Here is a 13710-nt window from a genome sequence, read left to right on the forward strand (position 1 = left end):
ACATAGTATATGAGCCAGTTCCAAAGGATGGAGTCCCCGAGGCCATTAACGGCTCAGGGAGGGGTTGATGCATGGCCCTTCTACGCATAAAAAGACATTTTAGCTCCATGGCTGGGTTTCTCAGGGTCCCCTTTGGAGGAGGACCCCACAGCTCAATAGACTCCCCTGCATGCACCAATCCTGGCTGCAGCACGAGCTGGCTTTACCTCCACCTGGTGGGAGCAGGTTTTTATCTGCTCTTGCCTGCCAAGAGCAGTCTCTGTTTCCATGCCTACAAGATTGATCCCACCAGGCCAGAGCATTTGTTTCGCTCCCTCCAGGTGAGAGCACACATTTTTGTCCTTGAGCGTGCTCTTTTCAGCAGGGAAACAGTGCCCCGGGGATGGGCTCCTCAGGACAATTGGTGGATGGTGTCCTGAGGCCTTTCTAGGTGCGGAGAGGGGAGCTTCCTGTCCCCTCTCTTTAATTTAGAATTGGCTACGTAGGATGGTGTTCCTGGGCTTCAGGAAGGCTCAGGAGGATGACGTGCATCCCCTCCCCTTTAAGTTACTGTAAGTGACAGGAAATTTGATCCCTAAGGCCTTACAGAGGCTGGGGGAGGGGGCTACCCCAGCCCCTGCAAAATTGACTGCTCCCCCAGGCTCTGACACTGGGATATATATATATATATATATATATATATATATATATATATATATATATATATATATATATATATATATATATATATATATACATATATACACAAAAATGCAGTGGCCCATGTTTCAGAGGAAGCCATGAAATAGGGGGAATATATTTCTCATTTACTTGTGAAATGTGGGCTTTGACATAATGATAGCTCTCAGAACACTCTGCAGATATAAAATTCACAGGCCCAGTCAAATTTTGTAGCAGGGTTATCTGAATTATGTGGCTATGGTTATCTAAGTTATACGGGAAAAAAGGTCAAGTGAAAATACATAAGTATTTTGTAAAGGCTACAGCAATAACGTTGTATCCATTTTCAAGCTCTCGCACATTGCATTTTTAAATAGCAAGTTCTTCATAAAAGGTCAACATTTTAACTTCAGTGCCTATCATTAGCTGAACTACAATGTCAACTTAGCAATATTGGACCACATTAAATGGCAACCTCTCTCTGTGTCTGTCTCCTATTCCCTCCCTTTGCAGTTATTTGCAACTTAATATCAATCTTGAGACTCACAAGAGGAGGAGGTCATTACGCCCCTCCTATACCTCAATAATGGTAATAAAACTGTATTATATTTTGCATATGTGGCTTATGCCATAACACTTTTCAGATACTCTATTATTCTATTAAAAATACTTATTTAACTAAAATCAGGGCGCAAAGAGTTCAGTTTCTGCAATGAAGTAAAATCAGTTGAAAGAGTCCTCATCACTATTAGTAGAGTTGATTCCCTATGCCAAGTCATTTTAAGGGATGTGTGTAGCAGCAAACAGTGATGTTCTGTGATTTTCTCATATCACTTTCATTTTAATTTGGCTACGATATGGAGCAAAAGGGCATTTGACCTTCAGGGCCTCATTTATCAGGTTTTGATGTAGGGCAGCTCCACAAGTAATCTTGCAGCGCTACCTAAAAGTGCAGGAATTAGCCGGATCTATGAGATACAGTGCCTTCCTGTTCTTTCCCCCTGCGCTGGTGCACAGTGGGCACAATGGGCTACCATGTGCCAATGCAGGCATTCTTGCACCATGGTGCAAGGGTGCTTGCGTTGCGGGGCTGATTGATTTAGTGCAGGAATGAACACTTTCCTACATAAAATCAATAAATTCTGACGATTTCCTCTTTATATGTGTGCTGCATAGAAAAAGGAAATAACAAGGAGAAAAACATACATTTCTCCTCATTGTGTAGCAACCCTGGGGTGGGTTTGATTCTGATGCATTCCCTGTTTATGATTTCTCGTAAATCTGGGAATACTTCAGAATCCATGGGTGTTGTGCTTGAACACCCACAGCAACATCCATGGAACGCCCCTTTCATGCAGTGTTCTGCATGAAAGGGGCACATATTTACAAGCCTACAAAAAGTCAATTAAAGTGGCTTTATGTGGCCTTGTAAATGTGCCAAGGCACGTTGCACCACAGGAACGTCAAAAAGGTGATGAGACCCTCAGACTTTAGTTACAAATGCTTGAATGTGCATTGGGGTCCATTGAACATCAGCAAATTGTCTGACTATGTGTCTCTCAACTGTAATAACAAATGCAACCTGTGTGATGTTTTCCAATTTATCTTAACTGACTCACTAATTGTCCTTCATCTTTCATACTGGATGCACAAAAATAATTGGTGACAATATCTAGTTATTGATATTACAAGGTTTACTAATGCAAAATATTATGACAAACTTAACTGGAGACAGTGACTAGTTAATTAATCTCCAATGACTATTTATGCAAATGTGCTCTAATTCGACATGATATCACACTTTTAAGCTTTCTACACAACACTGATGTGTTAGTTTTACTTACAAAGATGTGAAAAGCTTACTCTAAATCTGCAAGTTAAATTTGACTCACTGCTGATCAATCCATTAGAAGTTATTTTTGTATGCTGCTGATTTTTTTAGATCACGTGGAAATTCAGTGGAAGTTAAATTCAGAGTTAGGAAGTGTCACGAGCTAAACTACTGTAGTGTATTACTTTTGTTGCCTGGCTAGAACAATACCATTAATTTTGTAGCTATTTCCCCCAAAATATTGTTCAGACATTTTATCAACATGTCATCTTATTGCAATGTACTTTTGTGACAGTAATCCAACGGGCAAAAGGGGCAAGAGTGCATCCGTAGCAAATACCATGAGCACTAGAAACACATTAGTAACATTCTTTATGCACTCACCTGGATCTGCTGTGTATTACTTTGCATCAAACTACTTTTTTTCTATCAACATGGACGGTCTTAAATATGTTTTGATTGCCCCAGGACTGTAAGTGCAGATAAAGGGCTAGGATGGTGATATGCATTTCTCCACAAAATAATCTCCAAGGAAGGCTGAGTCAAAACTTTTGAAACACAATTGTCACTGCTCTTGAGGGAAAAGTGTGACAAGAAAACAGGGGTTCAGCTCATTAGTGCAGCAGGTGCAGCAGCACATGAGTCCAGAGTTATAAGTTCTCTACCACTTCCTGGCTTTCTTTTTCACCCGGGCAAACACAAGGTGATGAACAGAGTGCTTAAACTTTTAACCACTCACCCCCAGTCACAGATCTGAGTTTAAACCATCATTCTTTGGATCAGTATGTCACCCCAGTTTGGATCCAGCCATATGCAAATCAGTCTTGACACTTCACCTCATGGAAACAGTCTAGCCTGAACTGCCAGGTCCTTGTCTGGACCGGAAACAAGCATCCTGGGATAGGTTTCAGGGATACACCCCTCATCAGCCAGGTTAGCTTGAGTCCAGTGGCTCAGCGAGCAAAGGGACCCACTTGTGTGCATACCCTTGGCCACTTAGGGTGCGCATAGCAAACACAACAAGATAATGTCTGAGTTGGAGATGCGGCAAGTGCAAGGTAAGTGGTTTTCTTTTTTTCATTTTTTTTTTCCTTCGTCATCTGTTGACTACCCCCGCCTCACCACTCTTACCTGCACCGGCTGTCAATGGTGTTGAATTAGCTGCAGCTTAGCAGGTATCGCCAAAGCCCTGGCAGCCATCTTGGCCACATACATGCCTCCTCCTTTAGGGGACCCACATCTCATTCCCATTTATCACGTAGTGTCACCATCGGATCAGGGTATTTTTCATTAAGGTATGAAATAATGTGGAATGCCTTTTTTACCCATTTAAGACTCCATGACATGTGCCTGAAGGGGGATTTTGTTAAGGCAGTATGTGCTGGGTGTCTAGGGAAGCCTCAAGTGCATGGCACTATTGTAAATATTGAAAAAGTAGTGTCTTGTGCATTGATTATGAGTTAGTAAGTTGGTGAAATGCTTACATTGAGCTGACCTTCCAGACTTACCAATAGTTTTCCACGTACGGAAGCTCTCGAGTGCAACTGTGTGCTTCAGCCAACTCTCCAACAACAGCTGTGTTTCTGCTGTCAGGACACCATGACACCTGATCCATTGTAGTGGCTGACAAAAACATGTCAGAGATGTTTACCTCGCAAGTGGAAAGTTGTGGGTGTTTTGGAGCTGTATACGAGATTGAATACACCATGATGTTCAAGAGCGCCGATTTTTACTGCTATGGAGGGGTCATCTCGTCTTGCAAAAAGCTAACCTTTACGGGGACCAGGTGGCAGGCCCGGTAACATAACTGTATAGCCGTGATCACCAAACCTTCTTCATATGGGTTCAGAACACATTTGCGGTTAGCGATGTGAAAATGGCCTCTTGCCCATTGGACTTTCACTGTGTCCACCTGCAGACTGCATAAACAGGTGGGCGGGATGTAGTGTGGGATGTTCTGTAGCATATAGAGGAGTCTGGGAAGCGCCATCATATTAAGTATGACTCCCCTGCCCGCTATATTTAGTGGGAGCTAATCCCAGTGGTCCAAGTCCTTCCATTCCCAATTTAATAAAGGAGAGATGTTAAGATTCCAAGCCTGTTGTTGAGTGGGGACAATGCACATACCTAGGTATTTGAAGAGCTGGGTCACCCATTGTATTGGAACGGCAGCCCTAATGTCTTGTTGAGGGTTGGTTAAGAAAATGTGTGTGGATTTGTGTCAGTTTATGGTGAGGCCGGAGCATCAGCATATATTTTGAATATAGATAACTGGGGAGAGAGGTTTTGAGGTCACTAATAGAGAAGGTAATCATCTGCATACAGTGACACTATGTCCTCATGTCAATCAAGCCAGTAGAATCAGCTGAACTGAGCATCTCATCAGATCCACTCAGCCAGTGGCTCCATGATGAGGGTGAATAGGAATGGTGACAATCTTAAAGATAGGAGAGAGTTCTCTGTTCTCTCAGACCCTTGCCCACGGTTTTCCATATAATATTTGGACAGAGCGGCAAAAGACTGGACCAAAGTTCATACACTCAATTAAGTGGAACACAAATTGCTAAGTGACAAAGTCGAATGCTTTTTCAAAATCAATTGGTATAATGGCCCTACACTCTGTAGAGTGAGTAGAAAAGGCAATTTCATTATTCAGGCAGCGGAGACAATGACTGGTGCTATGTCCTGGCATAAAGAAATTCTGGTGTGGGTGCAAAACTCTTTGAATCATCTTTACAAGGCTGTTGACTAATACCGTTGCCTGAATCTTAGTCTCCAATTTGATAACAGAGATTAGATTGTACGAGTCACATTGATCAGGAGACTTTTGTGGTTTCCTGATAACCAAGATTGTGGCTCTCCTTAAGTCGTGTGGGAGCTCCCTGATCTCTAAGCATCATTGCACATGTCCAACAGTGGTGGAAACAATTGTGATGCATGCCTTTTTGCACATTGTCAGTGGGAAACCATTAGGGCCAGGAATTTCCCCATCTGAAAGCTCCTGAATGGCCTCCACTATTTCTTTGGTAGTCAATGGTTCATCCAGTTCCTGTCTGTCTGCATCTGAGAGTTGGGGGACAATCAGGTCTTTTATGATCGGTTTGCCCCACTTGGCCATGATCACCTCGCATTCCCTATAGAGGTGTGTGTAGTAGGCTGAGCATTCCTGAGCTATGTGTCGGGAGGTAGTAACTGTTAAGCCCATCTCTGTGGTCAGGCGTGGAACCAGCCAGGCTACTTGTTCCCTGTTCACAAGCCAGTATTTCCAAGCCTTATCCTGCAATTCATAAAGCTTATACAGTGTTGAAAAGTGTCCAAGGGTCGCCATGTCAAGCAATATCTGCCTCAGGGCCTGCTTCTTCATCTCTAGGAGATGAAGTATGTGCTCACTCGAAGATTCTGTGAATGTCCCTGGCTGTGGTTTGGTGGGATATTATCTTCCCCTTTAAGGGTCACGTTTAGGTCCTTCCCTAGTATTAAAGGAGACCCTACTGTGTCTTTGTTGATAGTGAAGTAGTCTGAGATGTGTTGTCAGAGAAAGTTCTCAAATGTAGGGTCTTGGAGCCACCAGGCACTCAGTCTCCACTGTCCAGGTTGTCTGTGTATGGACAAGTTGAGAGGGAGAAGTACCAGGGTGTGGTCGGTCAATGCCGGTGGCAGACACACAGGATTCCACTATGGTAGGGGTGTCTGCTAATGGCATGAGGAGATAATCTATTTGAGAGGAGGAGCCATTTGTGTGGACATATTGGTGTATTCCAGTGTAGGAGGGTGAGGCAAGCGTTAGGTGTCGACCAGGGATGTGGACCTTGACAAAGGTCTATAATTTTTCATGCTGAGGCGTTACCGGTGCCTAGGTGGGGGCCAACCCTGCATTAGAACATGTAAAAGCAACAAAAAACTAAATAAATAAAAATATTTATTTGTAATGAATGGCTTCATTTCCAAGCAGTACAGTTCATGTGTGGTATGAATACCCAAGGTAATGGTACCTATTTGTCAACATTGTAGGACGGACCTGGAATGCGAGAATTAAAAATCATTACCTTCAGTTCACAGCACATGTATGCAGTGAAAACCTAAATAAATTGGCCATTGTGAAAGCATATTAACAGTGTCACTCAGCTAAAATATGCACATTTTAAACTTGAATTTTTCTAATGTTTTGTGTGGGCATTAGTTTAGATAATATTGGATTATAACCTGCCCTGCAAGCATATCTCCCAGCTTTAAAATAGTCTTATCAAGGTTTTGCATCGCCCTTGCAAAACACAAAGGGGAGCAAGGGCATTGTAAATCCTAAGTGAGATTTATCAAGCCATGCATGGCAACCATGTGTGGCCTTGCATGGCTTGATACATTTAGAGTAATGCATGGCAAGCCAAATCGTTGGTGTGCATTACTCTGCAACAGGGAGCGACTCCATGGGTGCAGTGTAGGCATTCCCATGCATCCCCTATGGATATTTTCACATATTCACCATTATACGTAGACCTGGGAATGCATCAAAATGCTATGCCTCCCCAGGTGAGATGTAACAAGGAGAAATGTCTTTATTTATATCTGTTCTTTCCTCTGGAACACTCATAGACAGGGAAACATTCCTTTAAGGATTGTTTTGGGCAGGAAGGTGTGCCTGAAGCATGGATGCCTGCATTGGAGCTAGGCAGCCAAAATTGTTCTGGAGTTACGAAAGGACAGGATTGTGTTGTATAATGTTAAATATGGCACACTCATGCCCTTTCACGTAGCACAGTACAGCAAGGTATCTTGCTGTGTTGCTCTGCTTGAAAGATTGATACATTTGCCCCTATTTTTTTTTACCAAAAATGTCCATAAGCATTAGGTTTGCATTACATCACACAAAATATCACTTAGTGCATTTTATTTTAGATTTTTCAACACAAGATGTCTTTCTTTGGATGGACTTATATTTCCTATTTGTAGGATTTCATGCAGTTTTGTTTCATTTCTTAGATAAAGCTTCCAACGTATCAGTCAGAGTTCTATTTCCCACACGTATCTTGCATCAGTGTTTCTGTATGGCAAGTCTATGTACAAGGATTATTATATCTTAGTGAAACACCAATTGACTGGCTGTTGATGCAATTAAAGAGAATATTAATTGAGCACAGACAGTGTAAAGCAATACTTCAGAAGTTATTTTTTTATAAAATCCAAAGCAAAGTTATATTTTATATGGCATGACCTAAACCTATTACTAATAAACCATTTAGATAATAGGAGAGGTGTGAATATTGCCTCAAATTGATAGCTGTTGAATATTTTATCTGGGGAAGACGGAAAGCCCAAGAGAAGCCCTAACTCACTGGTAGACACCGATTTCTATTGACACAAAAGGCAGTTCCACCATTGGTCAGCTAAATAACCTCAGTCATCAAAAGCTTTAATTGATTCAAAGCTGTGATGTGGCCAAGATTACAAAAGGGCCGGATTTCAATTTGCAGAGCTCCCATTGTGGAAAGTGACTGAGAGGCACTGTGAGGGACCACACAAAGCAAGAATAAAAGTGATGCACCAGGCTGGTTGAGGTAAAAGAAGGTATTCGCAGGAACCCAAACGTACACCTGAGTGGTTGCGTGGGGACACTTTAATTGATTAATTCTCATAACGGTACCAAGGACTGGAAGAAAGAGGCAGAAGGACTTGCAGCATCTCAGGTAACGTTAATATTAGGGAAGAAGAAAGGAGGGTGCACAGTGATGCTATTGTGGCAGAATGTTGATAGGGCCATTGTGGAGCTGCTCGGCACTCTTCAGCTAAATGAGGTGGTAGGGCATGATAATCATGTGGCTAGAGGGAGACACTATAGAAAAAGTAAAGACTGAGCAGGGTATCTATAGGGCATCCTACACAGGTGAAGCAGGTGTTATCACACAATTACCAAGATAGAGTGTGCATATAACTCTAGAGGCAAAAACTGAGGAAGACAAGGAGAACGCTGACCTTTGTTGCCTTCAAGGGATTAGCCAGCAAGCAGTGCTATGAAGATGATTGATGAGACACCTTATCCTTTTCCCTGGTGGGGCTATTCTCCAGCAAATTGGAGTATGATGGAACTGCTTCACAGAATTAGAAAACATTACATATCCATGCCAAATGCTATAGTTTAGGCCATACAGGATGCAGTTGCACCTCTAGAAAAGACAGACATGTTGCTGGAAGAATCAGCTCAGATTATGCATCTAAATAAGACATGCAGATGGAGCAGGAAGAAGGGGTGACAATTGCTCTTAACCATAAAAACTGCACTGAGTGAAGAAGAATGAACCCGTTACCCGTTAGAAGCCTTTGGTACCTTCTTAGGATCGTGAATGTTAGAGTCTCTTAATACCCCCATTGAAGTAATCATAAAGGAATGTAGAGTTAACTGCTAATAAACACAATGAAGGCTCCTTGATCAAATTGATGATGAACACTGTGAATTTGAAACAGATGACATTTAGCTTTTTATATTTCTTCCTGACAGTTCTTCAATCAAAGAGGAGAGAAGAAAACTGTTGTAGTTACTGCAAAAGGAGTTGATGGGTAAACTCCTTCGCATGGTTCTAAAATATATCTATGTTGGAGCCAGAAGATGTAAGAAAGTTATTGAGCTCTCTGAAGAGAGGAATCTTCAGTAGCTGGCAGAGGAGGGCTTTCACCTGCCCAATGGCCAGCAAAGGAAAGCTATACTCCACAAGATGCCAAAGCTGACATCTGAAGGAGTATATCAGAGCATCATCTAGAAGTTGAAATGGTGGAGACTTGCAACCTTCGGGAGTCTGCACTAACTGGAGTTGTACTTTGACACCTTAACCCAAGGTTCTCCAGTGTTGGGCTTGGAGGATGAGATCCATGCCAGATTTTTAAGATCACTACATTTATCTAAATGTGGATATGTTAAAAATCTGGCATGGATCCAGCCCTCCAGGATCGACTTTGGAGAATGCTGCCCCAACCCATAGTGCGGGAATATAGTCAATGTTCCACGGATTGACTCACAGTCAGAACATCCTTGGAGACATTTCAAACATATCCCCTCGTAATGGCCTCTTAAATCTACAGGGAACAATGGTGAAGACTAATGGGAGCAGGAACAATCGCATGCTACTTTCCGTCCACATGCCTTTAAACTGTGAAGATGCAAGCAGGATGACAGAGAGAGGCTATCTGCACTTTTTGTTCTCCAATAGGGAGTGGTCATCAATATAATTTACTTCATCTATCTTCCCTCAACTTTCCTGTTTATGGAGTTCTCTTCTTGGTGGCCACATTTCTCTCCAGCTCCCAGCTTTGCATTACAACCTGTCAATTTGCTTTCATCATCCAACAAACTGAGGTCCAGCAAGGCTCCAAGGATGGTGCAATAAGAGTCTCCACCTGCTTACATGCATGGCTGGGAGGAAGTGGGGAACAGAGGTATTGCAACCAAAATGCAATGCAGGTAAATAAAAAGGACAACGAAAGGCGGCAATGAGATGAAATCCCACGTAAGTGGAGTTATTTGTACTTGCAAAATTGTGATGGAAAATACAAATAATATTTTAATTAAGAAAAAGATTCCCAGCCGTGCAGTAATTTCTTGTAGGCTTCTAAGTAGGTATTATTGCAAGCTTGCATGTCTATCAATTGTTGTTTTTGCAGCTCTAGCAGACGTCATGCTATATAAATATTCAAAATGATAAAGCGGAATAAAAATACATTTCAGCATCTAGTTATTATAAGCTTGGAAGAACTTATAAACGTGTAACAATTTCCTTTATTGTTTAAACATTTTTTTGATGTGTATCGAGGAAGAAGTTTGGTATATAGTGGTTAAGTCTGGACAGGAAAGGAAAGGCCTCTCATAATCTATGTACAAAATTGCGCCTTGCCAAACGGAATGCAGCAGCAAAACCTTGTAAAGCCTTTTATTTTCTGGCAACATTCTGTAAAATATGAGGAAAACATTTCCTGTAGGCCCCATGAGTCATAGTCTGGACATTCAAATTAATTCAAGTCTGTACAGGATTGTACAGGCTACATACACACTGGGTCAGACTGATTTGCATATGGCCATGTCTGAACTGGATGGCAGAGTGGGCTAAAGAAAGGTGATGGATTAAACCCAGATCTGTTGACTGCGTGTGAGTGTTTGATTGGTTCAGATGCTCCGTCCATCACCACCCTCTTTTGTACCACATACTGTAAGCTTGCAATAATACCTACTTAAAAGCCTACAAGAACTTACTGCATGGCTGGGAATCTTTTTCTTAAATAAAATATTATTTGTATTTTCCATCACAATTTTGCAAGTACAAATAACTCCACTTACGTGGGATTTCATCTCATTGCCCCCTTTTGTTGTCCTTTTTATTTACGTGCATTGCATTTTGGTTGCAATACCTCTGTTCCCCACTTCCTCCCAGCCGTGCATGTAAGCAGGTGGAGACTCTTATTGCACCATCCTTGGAGCCTTGCTGGACCTCAGTTTGTTGGATGATGAAAGCAAATAGACAGGTTGTAATGCAAAGCTGGGAGCTGGAGAGTAATATGGCCACCAAGGAGAGAACTCCATAAACTGGAAAATTGAGGGAAGATAGATGAAGTAAATTATATTGATGACCACTCCCTACTGGAAAACAAAAAGTGCAGATAGCCTCTCTCTCTGTCATCCTGTGCCTCATGGGAACAGTCCAGCCCGAACTGCCAAGCCATGTCTTTCCTGGACCGGAAGTTCCAGCAGTTCGGGCTGGACTGTTCCCACGAGGCACAGGGTCAAGGCTGATTTGCATATGGCCATTTCTGAACTGGGGTGGTGTGGAGTGCAAAAAAACGATGGATTTAGGCCCAGATCTCTGTACTGGGGTGAATGTATGACATTGTTCTGCATTCTGTCCATCAACTGTTGTTTTTGCATTTGTCACCCCGAGTGGGATGGGTATGCTCAGACGTGAGTCCCATGCTCTCCACACCACTGGAGTCACGCTATCCTAGCTGAAGAAGGCTGATAGCCAGAAACCTAGGATGCTTGATTCCGGAGCATCAATGACACCATCAAGACCATCAGCACAATCCAGTACGGCTCCCCGTCAGACCCATTTCCGCACCACTACTTCAACAAAGCTAGCAGCAACATCGCACCCCACTTACGCAACATCATCAATCTCTCCCTCGAGACCGCAACCTTCCTTGTGAGCTGGAAACATGCCAAGATCAACGCACTACTCAAAAAATCCAAGGCAGACCCTAGAGACCTTAAGAACTTCCGGCCCATCTCGCTGCTCCCGTTCGCACTCACGGGTATGTAGTGTGCTCTATAAATGCTTGATTGATTGATTGATTGAAAGAGGATAAGTAGCTTTTGTAATTTCTCTAGTCTTACAAAATGTACTTTTGGTGAAACTTTCGAGGTCTAGTATGAATTTAAAAATAATTAAAAGGATGCTGTCACTTAAAACCAGACACACACACCGACATATGACAAACATAGTCAAGAAGACAGAATGACATACCAAAATATATTAAAAAAGCAAATACATTCTACTATCTATAAAGTGCACAATCAACAACAAATGTGCCCAAAATACAATAAAAGGAATGCTGAGAATTGAAAAAAGAACACAGGCACACACAAAGCACCGGTTTTAGTACCCTAGAGAGTTTTACCGTGTATTGCACAATAAAACTGGAACGCCATAGGTGTTTGTATAATTTTTGAGTATATTGTGAGTAATAATTGAAGGTTTGAGAGTACTGATAATTTCTTCTCTAGAAGGACATTTTCTTTTTGCTACATAGAAGTGTGCTGCAGGCTGTTTTGATTTTCTACATATTGAAAACTCAGGGGGATATGTACAATGAAGTGGCGGAGCGTGTCGTTAGCCTCCTGGGCTTAACGACACCCTCCAACACTTCAGAAAAGCACTGCTGTACCATATTGACAAGAATTTGGTGGAGCCTTGTGTTATCCCGTGCGATGGTTCTAATTTTAAAAACTTAGCAACAGTGCAGGCACACTTGCACCAGAGTGCAAGGGTGTCTGTGCGCAAGGGAGGATTGGTTATGTGTAGGAAGGTGAACCTTCCTGCACATAAACAATCTTAAATGCCATTTGGTAACTTTCATGTGTCCTGCTTCAAACAGCACACATGAAAGTTACACAATGGATTTTTTTTAAAGGTTTTTTTATGTACAGGAAGGTACACCTTCCTAGACATAAACAAACCATGGCATTTTGCTTTTTCATGTGTGTTGCACAAGGCAGCACACATTGAAAAAGCATAAAAGAGGAGAAAGAATGCATTTCTCCACATTTTGCCAACTTAAGACCATGATTTTCCTGGTCTTAATTTTGGCGCTGCCTCCTATGTATGCCACCCTTGTATATAGTGGGCAGCCTCAAATACAATGGGTGTTGCGGTAGAACGCCCACCGCAACACCCACTGCACGTCCTTTTCACGATAAACATAGCGTGAAAGAGTGCCTCATGTACAAGGCAGAGTTAAGCCAGGTTGAGTTAACGCTGCCTTGTACATTAGGCAAAGCCCCTATTGCCACAGGAACGTCAAAAAAGTGATGTTCCCATGGCGAAAGGGGCTTGTACATATGCCCCTCTGTGTCTAGTCATTTCTCTGCCTCTCTGAGAAGACTAATCATATGAATAGAGCCCGCTTGTGTCTTTTTTGTGGCTGTAGCTGGCATTGATCTGTGTAATGAAGCTGAGAAGCAAGTGGCCACGTATTTACAGCCTGATACTCTAAGTGTACTGGGACAGCAAGTCACACACACACACACAAATTAAACGTGAAACTAAGACACAGTCTACTTCGATTAGTTGGCTGAAAACCCTAGACTGCCTGAAATTCACCTTCAGGACATTGGACACATTTACAACTATATTAGGTTATTTATGAGTAATAGAAATATACAGTATACCAATCAACTGGCTGGAGTCCTGTCAGAGTAGACTGGCATCTGAGGCACTGTATGGCAACCCTAGTGGCAGTTCAATGGCATCGACTTCACTTATCACCAATGCTGATACAAACCCAATGATTTTTCAGAGATGAAAACCACGCATACAATGGTCATATACCAGAGAAGTACTTTTCTGTACACAGAAGATCCTTGAGCCAGGAATATGAATAGGTTATCTTTATTCAAGTTGAGTTGCAGGTGAAGTTCTTAAGATGTAAATATGAAAACCCCACCAGGAGTGACCCCCTGTCTCTCA

At 42.3% G+C, this 13710-nt stretch overlaps 1 protein-coding gene across 4 annotated transcripts in view; it reads right to left on the reverse strand.

Annotated features, from left to right (window-relative positions):
- Positions 1 to 13710, reverse strand: part of VSTM2A (V-set and transmembrane domain containing 2A) — a 111795-nt gene that overhangs the window by 7175 nt on the left and 90910 nt on the right. The window lies entirely within an intron of this gene.

The sequence above is a fragment of the Lissotriton vulgaris genome, chromosome 4_1 (genome assembly GCF_964263255.1).
Source record: "Lissotriton vulgaris chromosome 4_1, aLisVul1.2, whole genome shotgun sequence".
Lineage (NCBI taxonomy): Eukaryota > Metazoa > Chordata > Amphibia > Caudata > Salamandridae > Lissotriton > Lissotriton vulgaris.